This window comes from Schistocerca serialis, chromosome 1 (assembly GCF_023864345.2).
Source record: "Schistocerca serialis cubense isolate TAMUIC-IGC-003099 chromosome 1, iqSchSeri2.2, whole genome shotgun sequence".
In the NCBI taxonomy this organism is placed as follows: Eukaryota; Metazoa; Arthropoda; class Insecta; order Orthoptera; family Acrididae; genus Schistocerca; species Schistocerca serialis.
The window spans coordinates 1,085,584,189-1,085,601,068 of record NC_064638.1 but is presented as its reverse complement, the minus strand read 5'-3'; positions in this window follow the sequence as shown (position 1 = coordinate 1,085,601,068).

The window sequence follows — 16,880 nt, the reverse complement described above, 5'->3', positions numbered from 1 at the left end:
ATGCAAATTTCTTTACTAACTAAAAATATTTTTTATGCAACATTCTACCATTTCAGGGGCTTAGCCACCAGCAGAAGTGATTATAAAGCGTTTTATAATATTATAAGAATATTACTTTTTAAAAGTATCGGTGATATTATAGTGTGATGAACAAGTATAGACAAACAAACGCTGCGCAGGGTAGCCGCACAGTCTGAGGGGCCTTGCCACGGCTCACGCGGCCGCACCCGTCGGAGGTTCGTGTCCTCCCTCGGGCGTGGGTGCATGTATTGTCCTTAGCGTAAGTTAGGTTAAGTAGTGTTTCAGTCTAGGGACCGATGACCTCAGCAGTTTCGTCCCTTAGGAGTTCAAACACATCTGAACATTTTGAACAAACAAACGAATACAGTTTCTGAAAAATTGAATGATTTATTCAAGAGGAAGAGCTTCTCAAATTGAGCGGGTCAATAAGTGTTGTTCCATCTCTGGACCTTATGGAAGTAGTTATTCGGTTTGGAATTGATACGGTTATTGTATGTCCTCCTGAGGGGTATCGTCAGATTGTAAAAATCCCGAGCTGGTAGGACGGCCCTGTACATAATCTTCCAAACGTTCTTAATTTTAGAGAGATCCGGCGACCTTGCTGGCCAACGTAGGATTTGGCAAGCATGGAAACAAGCAGCAGACACACTCGCCGGTGTGCGGGCGGACGTTATCTTGCTGATATGTAAGCCCAGGATGGCTTGCCGTAAATGGCAATAAAAAGGGCCGTAGAATATCGTCGATGTACAGCTGCTCTGTAAGGGCGCCGCAGGCGTCCTGCTATGAAACCAGACTATATCACTCGTGGTTGTCACGTTGTATGGCGGGCGACAGTCATGTTGGTATCCCACCGCTATCCGGGTGTCTCCAGACACGTCTTCGGCCTGGAATCTCACTGACTAGAGTAGAACTATCTTCCCGTTTCGAACAGAGCCCCGATGACCAGCGAAGAGGTGTCTGGAGGCGCATAAAAATGATTGACACGGGAATTACGCCTTAAAAGAAATTGATGTGCTGAAATGCAGGAGGATCTGCAACGAATTGACGCATGGTGCAGAGAATGGCAATTGAATCTCAATGTAGACAAGTGTAATATGCAGCGAATACATAGAAATAAAGCTCCTTTATCATTTAGCTACAATATAGCAGCTCAACAACTGGAAGCAGTTGATTTCATAAATTATCTTGGAGTAGGTTCAAACTGGTTCAAATTGCTCTGAGCACTATGGGACTTAACAGCGGAGGTTATCAGTCCCCTAGCACTTAGAACTACTTAAACCTAACTAACCTAAGGACATGACACACATCCATGCCCGAGGCAGGATTCGAACCTGCGACCGTAGCGGTCGCGCGGTTCCAGACTGTAGCGCCTAGAACCGCTCGGCCACTCCGGCCGGCTCCATGTAAACGTTTTCAAATTTGAAAAAGGTGATGGGTGCTAGCCATTTCTTGCAGGCTTTCCTCTTTGCATGTTTCGTAATGTAATAAACCTATACTTCTTCAGCTGACCTTGTTCTGCTGCGCCAGATTCGGCGAATGAAAAATGGCTGCGGGGGGAGACAACGGGAATGGCTTCCTGCTGCGATAGGCCATTCGTCCGCAAGAGTGCGCTTCGCCGCCTTAGAATAACGCCCGCACATCCTCGTTTCCTCGCATGACTGCGCGCGAATGCGGCATTCAGACCGAGTACAAAGGCCAGAATGGGGTACTCGGCGTGCAAGTCAACCGAGTAACTGCGTTTATTACTCCACAAAAAGAGGTACGCTGTTGCGGGCGGCGCAGGTGTCTCGCCTGCTCGGTGCAACGTGACAACATGACTTCCTGGTCCAGACCGATCTGAGTTGTGCCTCATAATCAGTTGCACATGCTAACCAAGTTGATGTGGCTCCTCGTGAGACACTCAGCATACTTAGTGTGCATAAGACCAATCCCACTCTGCATGATATTTCCACTCATGGGAGTAGCACCTTCAGATGTAAGAAGATAGGTTCGAATCCTGCCTCGGGCACGGATGTGTGTGATGTCCTTAGGTTAGTTAGGTTTAATTAGTTCTAAGTTCTAGGGGACTGATGACCTCAGATGTTAAGTCGCAGTCCTCAGAGCCATTTGAACAATTTGTAAGAAGACAGGTAGCAGCAGGGAATGAAAAGAAGAAGCAAAAAGCAGATTCAAGGCGTCCATTATTCGTAACTCGCACCTATCCATCGCGACTGAAATCCAGAAGAAGCTTCCTACTTAGTGCGTCACCAACTTCAGCATAAGCCCACCAAACTGAGTTGCGAGGAACAACGCCTCTTGGAGGATTGTGTAAAGCAAAAGAGGAGCTACTGTCAGACTGCCATCTCCAGTATGGAACCTGCCAAACCCTTAAAGGGATTGAGTACAGGGTAACAAGGTGCAAGCACAATTTGAAGAAGTGTGTTACCAGTGATGATGAAGGTTGTCTATGTGGGGCGACGCAGGACTCTGAGCACTTGTTGGTCTGCAGTACCTTGAGCGACCCCTGTGACATGGAAGACTTGGTTGCTGAAAATTGGACTCATACAGTGTGAAATTCTCTGTGATTAATATTAGAGTGTAGCTTTTGTTATATCTTACTGGTCCAAATGGCTCAGAGCACTATGGGACTCAACATCTGAGGTCATCAGTCCCCTAGAACTTAGAACTACTTAAACTTAACTAATCTAAGGACATCACACACACCCATGCCCGAGGCAGGATTCGAACCTGCGACCGTAGCGGTCGCGCGGTTCCAGACTGTAGCGCCTAGAACCGCATATCTTATTCTAGTGCTCTTTGGACTCGGATAAATAATTAACACAAATATCTTGATTTAACCAAAAACAATCAGTCTAGATAGCAAATGGTGTTTATTTTTTTGGTTAACGTTATTAGTTATGGTCAGACCATCTTGGGACCAGTATGAATCTCCAGAAGGGACGCACGGAGTCGATTCGCAGAGCTGTTGTACCTGCTAAGAGGCGCCTGTAGTCAACTGACTACTTGATACACACAGCCCATGACAGAATAGACTAGGTGGATAGAAAAGTCATTAACCTTTAGAAATGTATGTTTCATCCAACGCTTGTACTTTTCTTTTGAAAACTTGTCAATGTCGGCTATCTTTCTCCGTGTTATAGACGGATTTCAAAAACAAAGATAAAGGCATTGGAGCTGATATTTTAAACCTTTTATTAAAGCTACGTATCCATTCTTCAAGGTTTCGATATTATTTCGATATTGTTCTGAACACGAAACATTTCTTAAGATACACGGCCGGCCGCGGTGGTCTAGCGGTTCTAGGCGCGCAGTCCGAAACCGCGCGACTGCTACGGTCGCAGGTTCGAATCCTGCCTCGGGCATGGATGTGTGTGATGTCCTTAGGTTAGTTAGGTTTAAGTAGTTCTAAGTTCCAGGGGACTGATGACCACAGTAGTTAAGTCCCATAGTGCTCAGAGCCATTTTTTTTAAGATACACGCATGATTAAAGCGTTAGTACCTAACGTTTGGTATCGAGTCCTTATGTACGGTTACGAAACATGGACAATGGGCACGATGGACTACTCGTAAATCGTGTGTTGAAATGTGGCTTTAGCAACGAGAGGAAAAAACTTCCTGAAAAATGAACAAAATGATTCGATGGTACGACACACATTACGACATGAATAGTTGCTAAGAAGTGTAAGTGACGAGATGGTGGAAGGAAAGCGTCGCAGATGTTAGCATATAAGGCAAATCATGTATGATCTCGGATGCAGCAGTTCAGCTGAAACGAAGAGGGAGGGAGAGAGAGAGAGAGAGAGAGAGAGAGAGGGAGAGAAAACTGCATTAAATCAACCTTAGGGTTAGTGACCGAAACAACGATTACTATAAAAACTGCTGTCGCTTCTCAGATGCTATGTATGATAAATACAAACACTCCGCTATAGCCGACGGACTGCTTCGTTTACGGTCATTGCGTAAACATTGCGTAATTCTACGTCACCTCATTTCTACACATCTAACCCGTCAGTACAAAATGTTTCGACACTGGACTTCTAAAATATAGAGAAACGTTAAGATTGCGCGTTTAATGCTTGTCGTGTTCTATATAGCCTCCACCCCTTCAGAACAATACACAGACCGCTCATATGACCACGTGAAACTGTCAGAGAACTCTTTCTTTGGGATTATGTTCAACTCGCGTGTCACATTGGCTTGGATATTGGTTACGTCGTGAAAGTGTTGACCCTTCGTGTGAATTTCTTTCTCGTGTTGTGATACATTCGCATTGATAACAGCAACTTTTGTCATCTCTGATTGAAGAAATGTCCGCGTTTTGCACTTCAGTTAAGTCGCAGCAGGCGTTCAAGCATCGTAGATTTTGTTTGGTTGTCAAGGTGTGAGGAACAAACTTTGCACACACTTTTTTCTTCTTCAAAATATCAGGGAGAACGTCTGGACCACTTGATTTAGAGATGTTGTTCCATAACGTTTTGTGATACAACAGAGCTGACAAACTACGGACGCCCAACTGCTACTTAATACTGCTTGCTCGCGGTTGACTGGTCGAATGCTCAGCTATTGTTTACAGTTGTTAGTTCACGTTGCCACCGTAGTTACTGCGCTGACGTCGCTTATACGCCAGAAATAAAATCATTCACAGGTCTTTTTGGATGGACAGTGTCTGTTTAGAGAAAATTTCTCTTTTCATTTTGCAATCTGTTTCTGTTGCAAGAAGAATTATTGCGATAATTTGCAAATAAGGCAGAGTTACATTTGATAGGCGTAAAATGGCGACAATAACTTCGTAGACCAAAGATTATGCTGGCAGTCACGAATAAGGGTAATAAGAGAAACTCGCTGGACAGCGGTGTGTGAGAATAGAAGTCGCGATGTGGGTCACACGAAGAGTAAATGATGGAGTTATTGATGAGGACCGAACATTCAATGGGCAGATGTATCAGGAATCAATTTGAAACCATAGCTGGCAAAGGACGACGCGACAACGGAATATGGTAGGTGATTCGCGAGCTGGTTTAACAGTGGTACAAGATGGCCTCAGTAAGAATTAAATGTAACTGTACAATTTTTTAAAGTCACACATTGCTTGAATACACTGACTTTGTAAAATTAACTTTTGTTGGGGTATATTAATATTCCTTTTGTCCAATACCTATGCCTATTTGTTGCTGCTCGTAAATTTATTTTCTTTCAGTTATTTGGATAAACAAAGTGTTTCGAAGTTATAGAGTAACATAAATTTCTGTACTATGTTAGTTTTCTTTTTTCCGTCACTGTTCAAACATGTCATGTAACTGAAACAGTTATAACACTTACGGAAAAAAGCTGACAAACTACGGACGCCCATCTGCTACTTAATACTGCTTGCTCGCGGTTGACTGGTCGAATGCTCAGCTATTGTTTACAGTTGTTAGTTCACGTTGCCACCGTAGTTACTGCGCTGACGTCGCTTATACGCCAGAAATAAAATCATTCACAGGTCTTTTTGGATGGACAGTGTCTGTTTAGAGAAAATTTCTCTTTTCATTTTGCAATCTGTTTCTGTTGCAAGAAGAATTATTGCGATAATTTGCAAATAAGGCAGAGTTACATTTGATAGGCGTAAAATGGCGACAATAACTTCGTAGACCAAAGATTATGCTGGCAGTCACGAATAAGGGTAGTAAGAGAAACTCGCTGGACAGCGGTGTGTGAGAATAGAAGTCGCGATGTGGGTCACACGAAGAGTAAATGATGGAGTTATTGATGAGGACCGAACATTCAATGAGCAGATGTATCAGGAATCAATTTGAAACCATAGCTGGCAAAGGACGACGCGACAACGGAATATGGTAGGTGATTCGCGAGCTGGTTTAACAGTGGTACAAGATGGCCTCAGTAAGAATTAAATGTAACTGTAAAATCTTTTAAAGTCACACATGGCTTGAATACACTGACTTTGTAAAATTAACTTTTGTTGGGGTATATTAATATTCCTTTTGTCCAATACCTATTCCTATTTGTTGCTGCTCGTAAATTTATTTTCTTTCAGTTATTTGGATAAACAAAGTGTTTCGCAGTTATAGAGTAACATAAATTTCTGTACTATGTTAGTTTTCTTTTTTCCGTCACTGTTCAAACATGTCATGTAACTGAAACAGTTATAACACTTACGGAAAATTAGGTCGGTACTTGGAGGAACAATGACACATTAAAAACTCGGACACACCGTATTAATGTTACACAGTTGTCTAATGATTGCCTAGACATCGGAAAGCCGGCTCACAACGAAATACAAAATAAATGTTGTTAAGGAACATCAATCATGGCAATACCAACGTATTTTCAGTAACGAGTACTACCAATAGGACTACCTTATGACCACAAAAAATATTTACAAAACCAAATTTAGTTAATTGTTGTTGAAGTTTGTTAACAACATACTCTTTAAAGAGATGCTGTCGCGAGGGTTGGATCAATAACCTAAAAACATCCATAATTTCATGTTATTATTTAGTGAATAAGACATTTGTTGTGAGACGTCAATTAGACTTGAACTTTTGGCTTTAGTTTAACCGAAAATTTTAAAACAGTTATAGAATATGGTAGAAAAATAATTTAAAAATAATAATTATTATACTTTAAAATACGAAGTACACAACTGGATTACAATATTAACAAAGATGGACATTAAGTACTCCTCTTGCCGTTAGTGCTAGCTAGCGTGCATTTCAGTTTTTAATAAAACAGTTACAATCGGAAAGCAAGAGGAGGCAACCTTGGAGAGTTGCATAATGCTTTAGTTTTTGCTACCCTCAGCGGGGTCGCGAGACAGCCACGTACAGTGTTCCACAACAATGGAATCTGTAGCGTTTTTGCCCTGAACTTTGTAACGTACCAAGATTGCTGGCGCCGCATTCGCTTGATTTTTCCCGTCATCGTGTCAGCGTTTTCGGCAAGTAATGTGTGATCTCTCAGGTTTTCTTGGTGTTACTGACTAATGGTGTGCTTCCGGGTTTTCTGCCGAGTTGTTGCCAACTTGACGCATTTCCCGTCAAATTTGGCGGAATTTCATGTTGTGTGACGGGTAAAATTTAGTTTTGACAGTTGACGGATTTTGTGACGGACATTAAAAACAGAGCTTTTTTTGACTATTTTTCTGGTTTTATTTAATTTTAAAAAAATTCTTTGATAAAACTATTACGAATGCAAATCTTTGTGAACCTGCAAGGCAGTGCCACGGATGTATTGCAGTAAACTCCAAGTTTCAGTCAGTGCGTTGCAAAAACGGGCTGTATTTCTGATTTGTTCATTCATATTAAATACATATAGGATAAAACCGAAAACTGAACTGAAACTAACACCTTATACTTCCTTCCTATTGAGAAATGTACATGGTTATTTTTTAGCTTACAGTATCAAACATCTATGATGACTGGCAAACTCAGCAAAGCAAACATAATGGGGTGGCAAATGGCTTTAATTTCTGCTGTAAGCAAAGATACAATAATAAGTAAGGGTCCCATACTTATGAACTGAACGCAGGGAGCAGAAGCAAGAATCCTGAAACGCCATCCCGGGAAAGGTCCGAGTGGAGGTGGTTTGCCATTGCCTTCCTCTGACCTGTTACGAAGTGACGAGCGTGTTTTTGTACATAGTGGATGACTGTGATGAGTGCTGGAACAGTGTGGTGTCGTGTTTGTGTTTTTATGGATGAGGAGGGAGAGGTTGAAACTCTGTGCTGGCACCTACCGTAATTCTCTCGTAAAGCATCAAGGGGGCCATCGCGCTTAACATCCCCATCCGACGTACGAGTCACCATCAACAGTGTCACATGTCCTCTCTTCATAAGAAATAGTGGAGAGGTTTGGAATTTAATCCAGGACATTGACGCAAAAACTGGCGTTTAGGAAGTTTAAACTATTATTCTCTCCTCCTCTGGCCGGTCAAATAATGGCAGCGAAAGTGTCATCCACCACCAGGTTTCTAACTGGCTTTAAATATAAGCTACGTGACTCTAGCACCAGCAGGCTTTGTTCTCTGAGTTAATGCTGCGTCTTCTGGATAGTGAGCGCAACACATTAGTGTACGGTACTTATCGCGAAGTGTAACTTGGCATCGAAAAAACATTCTCTTCAAGCACTTAAAATCGTAACTACAGGACGATGGTGGTATAGGACATTTCAGTCTTCTTATAGAGGAATCTACAGACATTTCTGTAACCAAATTGTTGTCTGTGTGCATTGTACATTTTTCAAAACAACAAAGCAGAGATAGTTCCACTTGTTTAGGAACTGTTGAACTAGAACAGGGGAATGTTGACTGTATTGTTCAAATGTGTGTGAAATCTTATGGGACTTAAGTGCTAAGGTCATCAGTCCCTAAGCTTACACACAGGTTAACCTAAATTATCCTAAGGACAAACACATACACCCATGTCCGAGGGAGGTCTCGAACTTTCGCCGGGAACAGCCGCACAGTCCATGACTGCAGCGCCTAAGACCGCTCGGCTAATCCCGCTCGGCTGAATGTATTGTTACTGCAGTAAAGCCATTAATTTCAGAATATGCGGTCTAGACATTAAACAAATGAGAGGAATTGGTACGGATAATGCCTCAGTAATTGTGGGTATTTACAGTGGGGTTTACCAGAAACAGAAATGTGAGATCCCTAAAGTTAGCACTGATACCCTGTGTTTGCCATTCTGTTCAGTTAGCAGTGTCCTCTGCTGCTCAAAAGCTACCAAGGAATCTTGAGTTCGTAATTTGTGAAACTTATTCTTGTTTTTCTAAATCTTCTTCTCGACAAGCTATGTATATCGAGTTGTTTAAAGCAATAAATGATGGAGCCGAACCCCTTCAAATTATACACCGATGAGGCACAAGTAGGCTATCGATCGAAGTTGCTGTTAATCGCATTATAAGTCAGCGGCTCGTACTACAGACACATATTGAAATATCCAGACATAGCTGAACTATTATATAGTATGTACTGTGATGGCATCAATAAGTTTTATCTTCTTTTTCTTAAACCACCTATAGAAAAATGCCGAAAGGTCAATAAATCATTCCAATCAAGTACAGAAGACCGTTCAAAGCTACTCCAAGACTTAGTCCTTCTTATTGTAGGTCTTACGAGGTGGATTGTTATCCCCGGTTATAAGGGGAATTTGCTAACGGTAGACGTCAGAAAATACAAATCACCTAATATTTACGTTGGCTTTGAAGTAGAGATTTTATTCGTAAATATGATGAAGGAACATAAAATTAACGCAGAGAGCGAAAACGTTTTTCGCAGCAGATGCGAAAATTTTCTGCTTTGCTTAGCAGAGGAGCTCCAGAGGCGACTAACGAATAATCTCAAGGTTTAGCAAAAAGTGTACCTAATTGCTCCAGAACAGTGTATGAGGGTAACGAAAGAAAGTATAATCACGCTAGCTCAGGAATTTCAATTACCTGACACAGAAATAACAATACTGACTTTCAGTGGTCAAAATTAACTACTGTTCAATGGAAAAATGTCAATAATACAGAACTTTGGCAAGAAATCGCATCATATAAAGACGCTGGTTCCTAAAATCCATTTCAGCAGCTCTCAAGTTTTTCAGTGATGCTTTTGGTGTTACCTTGGTCAAATGCTGAGCTCGAAAGAGCATTTAGAATGCCCAACAATGTGAAAACCTCCCTCAGGAATAGACTTACAGCCAATATGGTAAACGCAATTCTCAATGTGCAGGCGTGTGAACAAGTGCTGTCATAATTAAGTCTTACCAGAGCATACTTTGAAGAAAATTGGCACAGTGGCTGCGTATCTGAGAGACCAATCACCCATCACCTCAACTGAAGAAGATGCATAGGACGATGGGAATGAACTGTTATTATTTAACAGGGGTGAGTAACTATCTTTAAATTTGTGCATCTTCACGTTTTCGTGGCACAATGACTGCGCCATTAAATTTTGGGCGTGCTACGCATAATTTCGGCTTCTTCTAACATTTCGGCTGTATACTGTCCATCCATCTGTCTGACGGCTCATTCTGAAGATGACTGACGTTATACAGCCGAAATATTAGAAGTAGAAGCTGAATGTGTGTGACTGCACGCCGGAAATTTAATGGAGCGTATTTAAGTGTTTATGTTACTGTTCCATTAAAATGTGGAGCAGTTATATAATAATATATATTTTACATTTTGGCCGGGTTCGGCGGATTTTTAAATGCTTATCCGTCTCGTAAACTTTATCTGATTTTTTTGACGGATATTGGCGGCTTTTTAAATGTTTGCTCGATGCATAAACGAAGTAATGAGTGTAACGTTTTAAAATAAGTTTTATTTTTCTTTATTTTTGCAAGAAAATATGGAGATATTTCATTTTGACGGGGTTTTGGGTGTTGATTGGACGGAAAAAATAATCACGTGTTGGCAACACTGGTTGTTGCAGTTTTATGGACAATGGAAACAAAAAACGGCAGAAAACTTTGAAGCACACCATTAATGCAGTAAACTGTTCCATCAGTAACCATTCTCTGAACCACAATTTAGATATTTATTGAATGAAGATCATTCTGTACGTTATCTGCTGGAGCTGGATAATTTGAATACTTATTTAAAGCCTTGATGAACTAGTATCGTTCAGTTCGCCCATCTTCAGCGGAATGATCAAAAATAACAATACTACGTAAGAAGCATTACCCATATGGTGAAGAGGCGGGGGTAATGCCCGATTATAGGTCGAGGAGAGTATAAATTTTTGAATTGCGCAGGTTAATTCGATATTGTTGTATAAAAAATTACCTGCATCCAGTAAAGAAACTGTGCATCAGTGTTTTGAAGTTCTTGACCTTCCTGATTATTATTTGCAAAGTATATTCATGACACTAGACGAAATTTAAAAAAAAAATACATATTTGATATAGATTTCACCCTGTGACCAATCTAGCGTTGCCCACAACAACCATCTAGTGATAACGATCTTTGTGTACGGGTTGGGCCTAATTACCTCAGTACTTTGAGTGACATAATACAGTCATGGTCACACCTTCAGTTAGCTTTCTTCCACTATTCCCACAATCAATGATAATTCTTAATACCCAAGTTCCTTAGCACATGACCTCACTGGCCAATTACTGTCGATTATCGATAAATTTCTTTTATTGCCTGTATAACTGAACGTCTCATCCTTTCGTAACTAATTTCTAAACTTCAACTGTACGACCAGTTTTTGAGTGCAGAAACTTTTATGTCCGTTCAATGCTGTGTTCCGGTATAGAGTTTCTGAAACTTTTCTCATTAGTAAGTCAATGTTTGACACCAGCAAATTTGCGCTCGGCCTATACCATCTAACCCACGCGTCTGCCTTCCTTCAACCCTCGCGTTCAAACTTTCTTGTCAGAAAACGAATCATTTCACTCCTTCTTCCGTAGGCCGTTGGTATTCTCATTATTGTTATTCCCCATTACTGTCATACCAGTTGTGTACATTCTTTTTACAAGATAAGTCATTCATCTGGTTCTGAGGATGGTTCTTAACATAGATGTTAAATGACGGACTTACAGAATGACTTAAAAAGCAACAACCAAATACGGATAATATCTTATTTATTAGTCAATAAATACTGCAATATTAACTGTACATAACGCACAACTTTTTGACTACAGATTGTATAAATAACATTTTAGAGAGAACTTTCCCTTTCAGTCTATTGTGTTGCTTTCAGAGAGCATTTCCTGTCCTTAAGAACCGCATTTCAGAAGCTGGCGGTGTGCTTATACAGCTCAAATACATAAATGCTATTTTTTGTAGCTCTTAGTAGGTAGTACCGATGATGTGATTCCACACTTCTAATGAATTTCGTTTAAGCTTTAGAAGACGATCTTTCAGATAATAAATGAACTGTGGTTGCAGATTCGTTACTGTTCCAGTTTGACAAATTATTCTTTTCTATTGCACTTACACAACGTTGACTCCATAAATCACATTCGATATACCCGTTTTCGTGTAACATACTGACGTGTTGAGTGTCTTCACTTACAGAGGTTTCAGTGGCTGCAAGCAAAACCTTGATGGTTTCGACTGCCTTGGAACATGCTGAAGCATGATGTAATTGTATGTACTTGAATCTACCACCGAGCAACGTTGAACTGGCAAATATATTAACAATATCAGTGGATAGAAACAGCTTTTTGATTTCTATTGGTTGTATCTCAGCTGTTATTCAACATATGCTAGTTATTAGCATTACTTCATTGGTTGCAACATACGTTTCTAAGCAAAGTTCAAGAGTAGCCATTTCCATAGGCCGCAGAATGTCATGACCTTCTTCCAGATATTAAATATCTGCGGCTGTTAGCATGAGTGGTGCGCTAGAATGGCAATTAATGATACTGTGAATCACTGGAGGCAGCTGTACAAATCCTTTAGTTGTGTAGAAAGTAGATTTCCGTCTAGTGGATACTTCTTGAATTAGTTTGCTGCCTGATTCTTTTCTTAACTAATCATTTGCTAATACACATTATTTAAAGTAAATTACAATCCTTTTCGCAGAAGCAGTCAACCGAGGCAGTTTTTCAGTCTTCTCAATAAAATTTTTGCTGCCAAATTGGGCGTGTGGACACATACGCAATAAGTAAAGACTGTTTCTTCCAAATACTGTCTGTAATCCTTTAACCACTGCAGTGATGTCGATATGAGACATATTTGAAATGACAGCTGGATATGCCCCTATTTGAGCATTGTGGGAAAATCGATTAAAAAGTGTAATACACTCCAGATTTATACAAATAGGCCATTAATCGATATAGACAGCATAATTAGAATATGAACGTCTTTTTAATAATAAATTAATACATTAATGGCTGTTGACGTAATGTACCGCATAGTTTTTAGGCCGTTTTCCACGCTTGTCTAGGATAAAGCGGAGCAGGTTCCTTACATCCGGATCAAAAAAAAAAAAAAAAAACCAGTACTGATGTTGGTGGTGACAGGTAAAGCATCAGGTCAGATATCAAGAATTTAAATTACTCTGTGGGCTGGAAATCAGAAATTAGCTCTGTATACTCGCTTTAAACCAACACCGACTGTATGTAGTGTTGGTTTAATACCAGCTACTTTATGGTCAAAATGGACTCCCCGTGCGTGCTTGTAAGTAAACCGCCAAAGACGTCGCGAGAGTGTCAGTGACGTCAAAGAGTGACTAACTGGGCCGAGTGTAGCGTTCTGAAATCTGAGTACTCTGAACACATGTTACCATCGCAAGTTAAACAGTTCTCACCGCGTTCACTCAGGTTGTAGTAATGGGTTTTCTGTGTTCTTTAGTTTGTTGTTTACCTAGTCTTCGTGAAACACTGAGGTTGTGAGAGGACTTGACATTTTTCGTAATTTTGCCCACAACAGACACAAAATATATGAAGAAAAGGTTTTACAATACTTCGACAACGAAAAAGCGTGTACTATCCACAAGTAAGACCGCAAATGGATAAATATATTTTAATGAAAATTGTTCCAACAGTGAAAAAGTCAAATGATGGAGAAAAATAGTTTTTTTGGCACTCAGAAGACGAGATATAAAGGATAACGTGAAAAAACGCATTTTAATGCCTTCTAAATATTGTTTAACGTGTAATGATGTATTAATTTTCTCGAGCAGATAAATGATCATGTCTTGCAATGTAGAGACGAAACTTTTCCTATTCTTGCCATTTCACTAGAGTGGAAGGATTTACCATACGCCTTTTTCAACAAAATTCATTACGAATTAGGCTTTGGTTAGTAATAAACCTCATTATCATCATCATTATCAAGGATTATGACTTGTTCACGGCATGTCTCTAAGTGACGTCCAACGTTTTTCTTTCCTGCTGGGAAAGCTTTCGTCGTTTCAGTTATCCTATTACTGGACACAGGTGGAAAATGGTCTTTCCAGCCCAGTGCGTGTTTTTCTAATGTAGTTGTAATGCCTTCAACATTTAGTTCTTGTCTAATATCGGTCTTTTACGATGCAATAACGAATATCCCGCTACGAAGCGGATGATTTAATTCGTCGTAATTGATCAAACGTCAAGGTCCTGCGTTGGCATTTATATTCCATGCATCCCGGGAATCGAGATTCTTGCCTGTTATCGATATCGATACTGACAAGATATTGGTCCAGGGAATTCCAAGAATGTTTCAAAATCTCTACAGTAGTGCCTCAAACTATCTGGGAAATACGAAAAGGAGCGAGGAGAGGACTTCAGTTTATAGCGAGAGAAGGTTTAATAAAACGTTTTTTATGTGCTTCCTATAACACAACAACAACTTTACATTTTATGTTTGCATGCAGTAATGTTCGTCTGTTACGCTTTTGACGGTTTATGAATGCAATGTATGTTCAGATGGAAAAAGATATTTTTATGTGATATAATTACAACTGAACAAGTTTCAGATTTTTTACTTTTCTTATACCGTGAAACTTTGCTGAATTTCATGATTCTAGTTCAACGGAAAGTACCCAGTTGGTTTTGATGAGTGAATTTGCGAGTGGCACAAATAGCCGTATCTTTTTATTGCACTGACTTACAGGATTAAATTTTTTTTATACCGTATATAAAGTATGTGACATAGATTTGAACTTGATACGCCAACCTATTCGACAGAAAAAGGGGTCTTAAAATACGGACAGACAGACGGATAAAAAAGCCAAAAAACATATTTTTCGTGTGATATAATCACAAATTTTCGGTCTTTTTCCTTTACATTTACTGTGAAATCTTGCTCCTTTATAAATTTTATGATTCTAGATTAACGGGATCCACCCTATAGGTTTTAATGAGTAGGTTTCCGAGTAGCAAAATATGTGACACAAATGGCCGTTCTTTTGATGCAAATGGATTAGACGCCTGAATTTTTACACCTCCAAGGGAGCATAAATTTGAACTTGATTCGTCTACCCATTTCTGAGAAAAAGGATTCTTAACAGTTGGACAAACAGACAGACAGACAAGAAACCCTAAAAAGACTGCTAGCGACAGGAAAGTCACAGGAATAATACGCCACGGGCACTGTAGTATCTTCACTTATCCCGTGTAGTCGACTGAAACAAAACAGTCGCTCGTGTACAAGCGCCTTTAAGTACAAAGTAATTGCTGGGCACACAATGGACGAAATTAAAGTAAGAAACAAGGGAATTAATAAAGTAATTATATAACTGGCCGGAAAGCCTGACAGAAAATTGAATGAGGCAACCATATTAGACGTCCATATGGTTCAAGGAAAGAGTGTCTGAAAGCATGGCCTGTCCGGGTTGAGGCAGTGTGCGTAACAGCCGGCATTTGCGGTGTCGGCTCGTTGATAAGGATTTGGCGCGTGACGTGACACGCCATTCTGGAACTCGTTGCAGCCGGAGCCGCGGGCTGCCTGCGACGCGATTCGCTTGCCCGTGTCCGCGTGGCGGCGCGCGCAGCCGGCGAAGCAACAAGTAGGGCGCTCGCCGCGCACCTCTATCGCGGGCCGGCAGAGATAGCCACAGCTGAGGGACGGTACAACCGACACACGCTGTCTCCACTTGTCGCCGACATTCTCTCTACATGGCGAAACGTGAAACCTGTTACAGATTACCGTCTCCTGCTGGAAATATCCTAGAATTTGTCCTGTGTGATTAGAACCCAATCAATACCTTGTCATGGACCGAGAAAGGTTACGTCAGGAGTGTGTGTCCCCCCCCCCCCCCAGACGTGTCTTAGGACCATTCCTGCTGCCCTGGTATACAGGGTGTTACAAAAAGGTACGGCCAAACTTTCAGGAAGCATTCCTCACACACAAAGAAAGAAAATATGTTATGTGGACATGTGTCCGGAAACGCTTACTTTCCATGTTAGAGCTCATTTTATTACTTCTTTTCAAATCACATTAATCATGGAATGGAAACACGCAGCAACAGAACGTACCAGCGTGACTTCAAACACTTTGTTACAGGAAATGTTCAAAATGTCCTCCGTTAGCGAGGATACATGCATCCACCCTCTGTCGCATGGAGTCCTTGATGCGCTGATGCAGCCCTGGAGAATGGCGTATTGTATCATAGCCGTCCACAATACGAGCACGAAGAGTCTCAACATTTGGTACAGGGGTTGCGTAGACAAGAGCTTTCAAATGCCCCCATAAATGAAAGTCAAGAGGGTTGAGGTCAGGAGAGCGTGGGGGCCATGGAATTGGTCCGCCTCTACCAATCCATCGGTCACCGAATCTGTTGTTGAGAAGCGTACGAACACTTCGACTGAAATGTTCAGGAGCTCCATCGTGCATGAACCACATGTTGTGTCGTGCTTGTAAAGGCACATATTCTAGCAGCACAGGTAGAGTATCCCGTATGAAATCATGATAACGTGCTCCATTGAGGGTAGGTGGAAGAACATGGGGCCCAATCAAGACATCACCATCAATGCCTGCCAATGAGTCGCATGTCAACACAATCACCGAAGTCAACATTACCTTCCTTCAATTGGGCCAACTGGCGGTGAATCGAGGAAGTACAGTACATACTGACGAAACTAAAATGAGCTCTAACATGGAAATTAAGCGTTCCGGACACATGTCCACGTAACACCTTTTCTTTATTTGTGTGTGAGGAATGTTTCCTGAAAGTTTGGCCGTACCTTTTTGTAACACCCTGTATAAACGATCTACTGGGCAGAGCGGGCAGCAATCTGCGACTGTCTGCCGACGACGCTGTTGCGTACGGGGAAGTGTCGTCGTTGAGTGACTACGGCAATTCGGGTTGGCTTGTACGGAATTTCTACTTTGTTCCGATTAGTGGCAGTTTGTTTTACTTTGGATGTGTATGAGTTAAAGCAGATGGGTAGGAAACAGTCTCATTTAATGTACACAGGATTTTCGGAAATT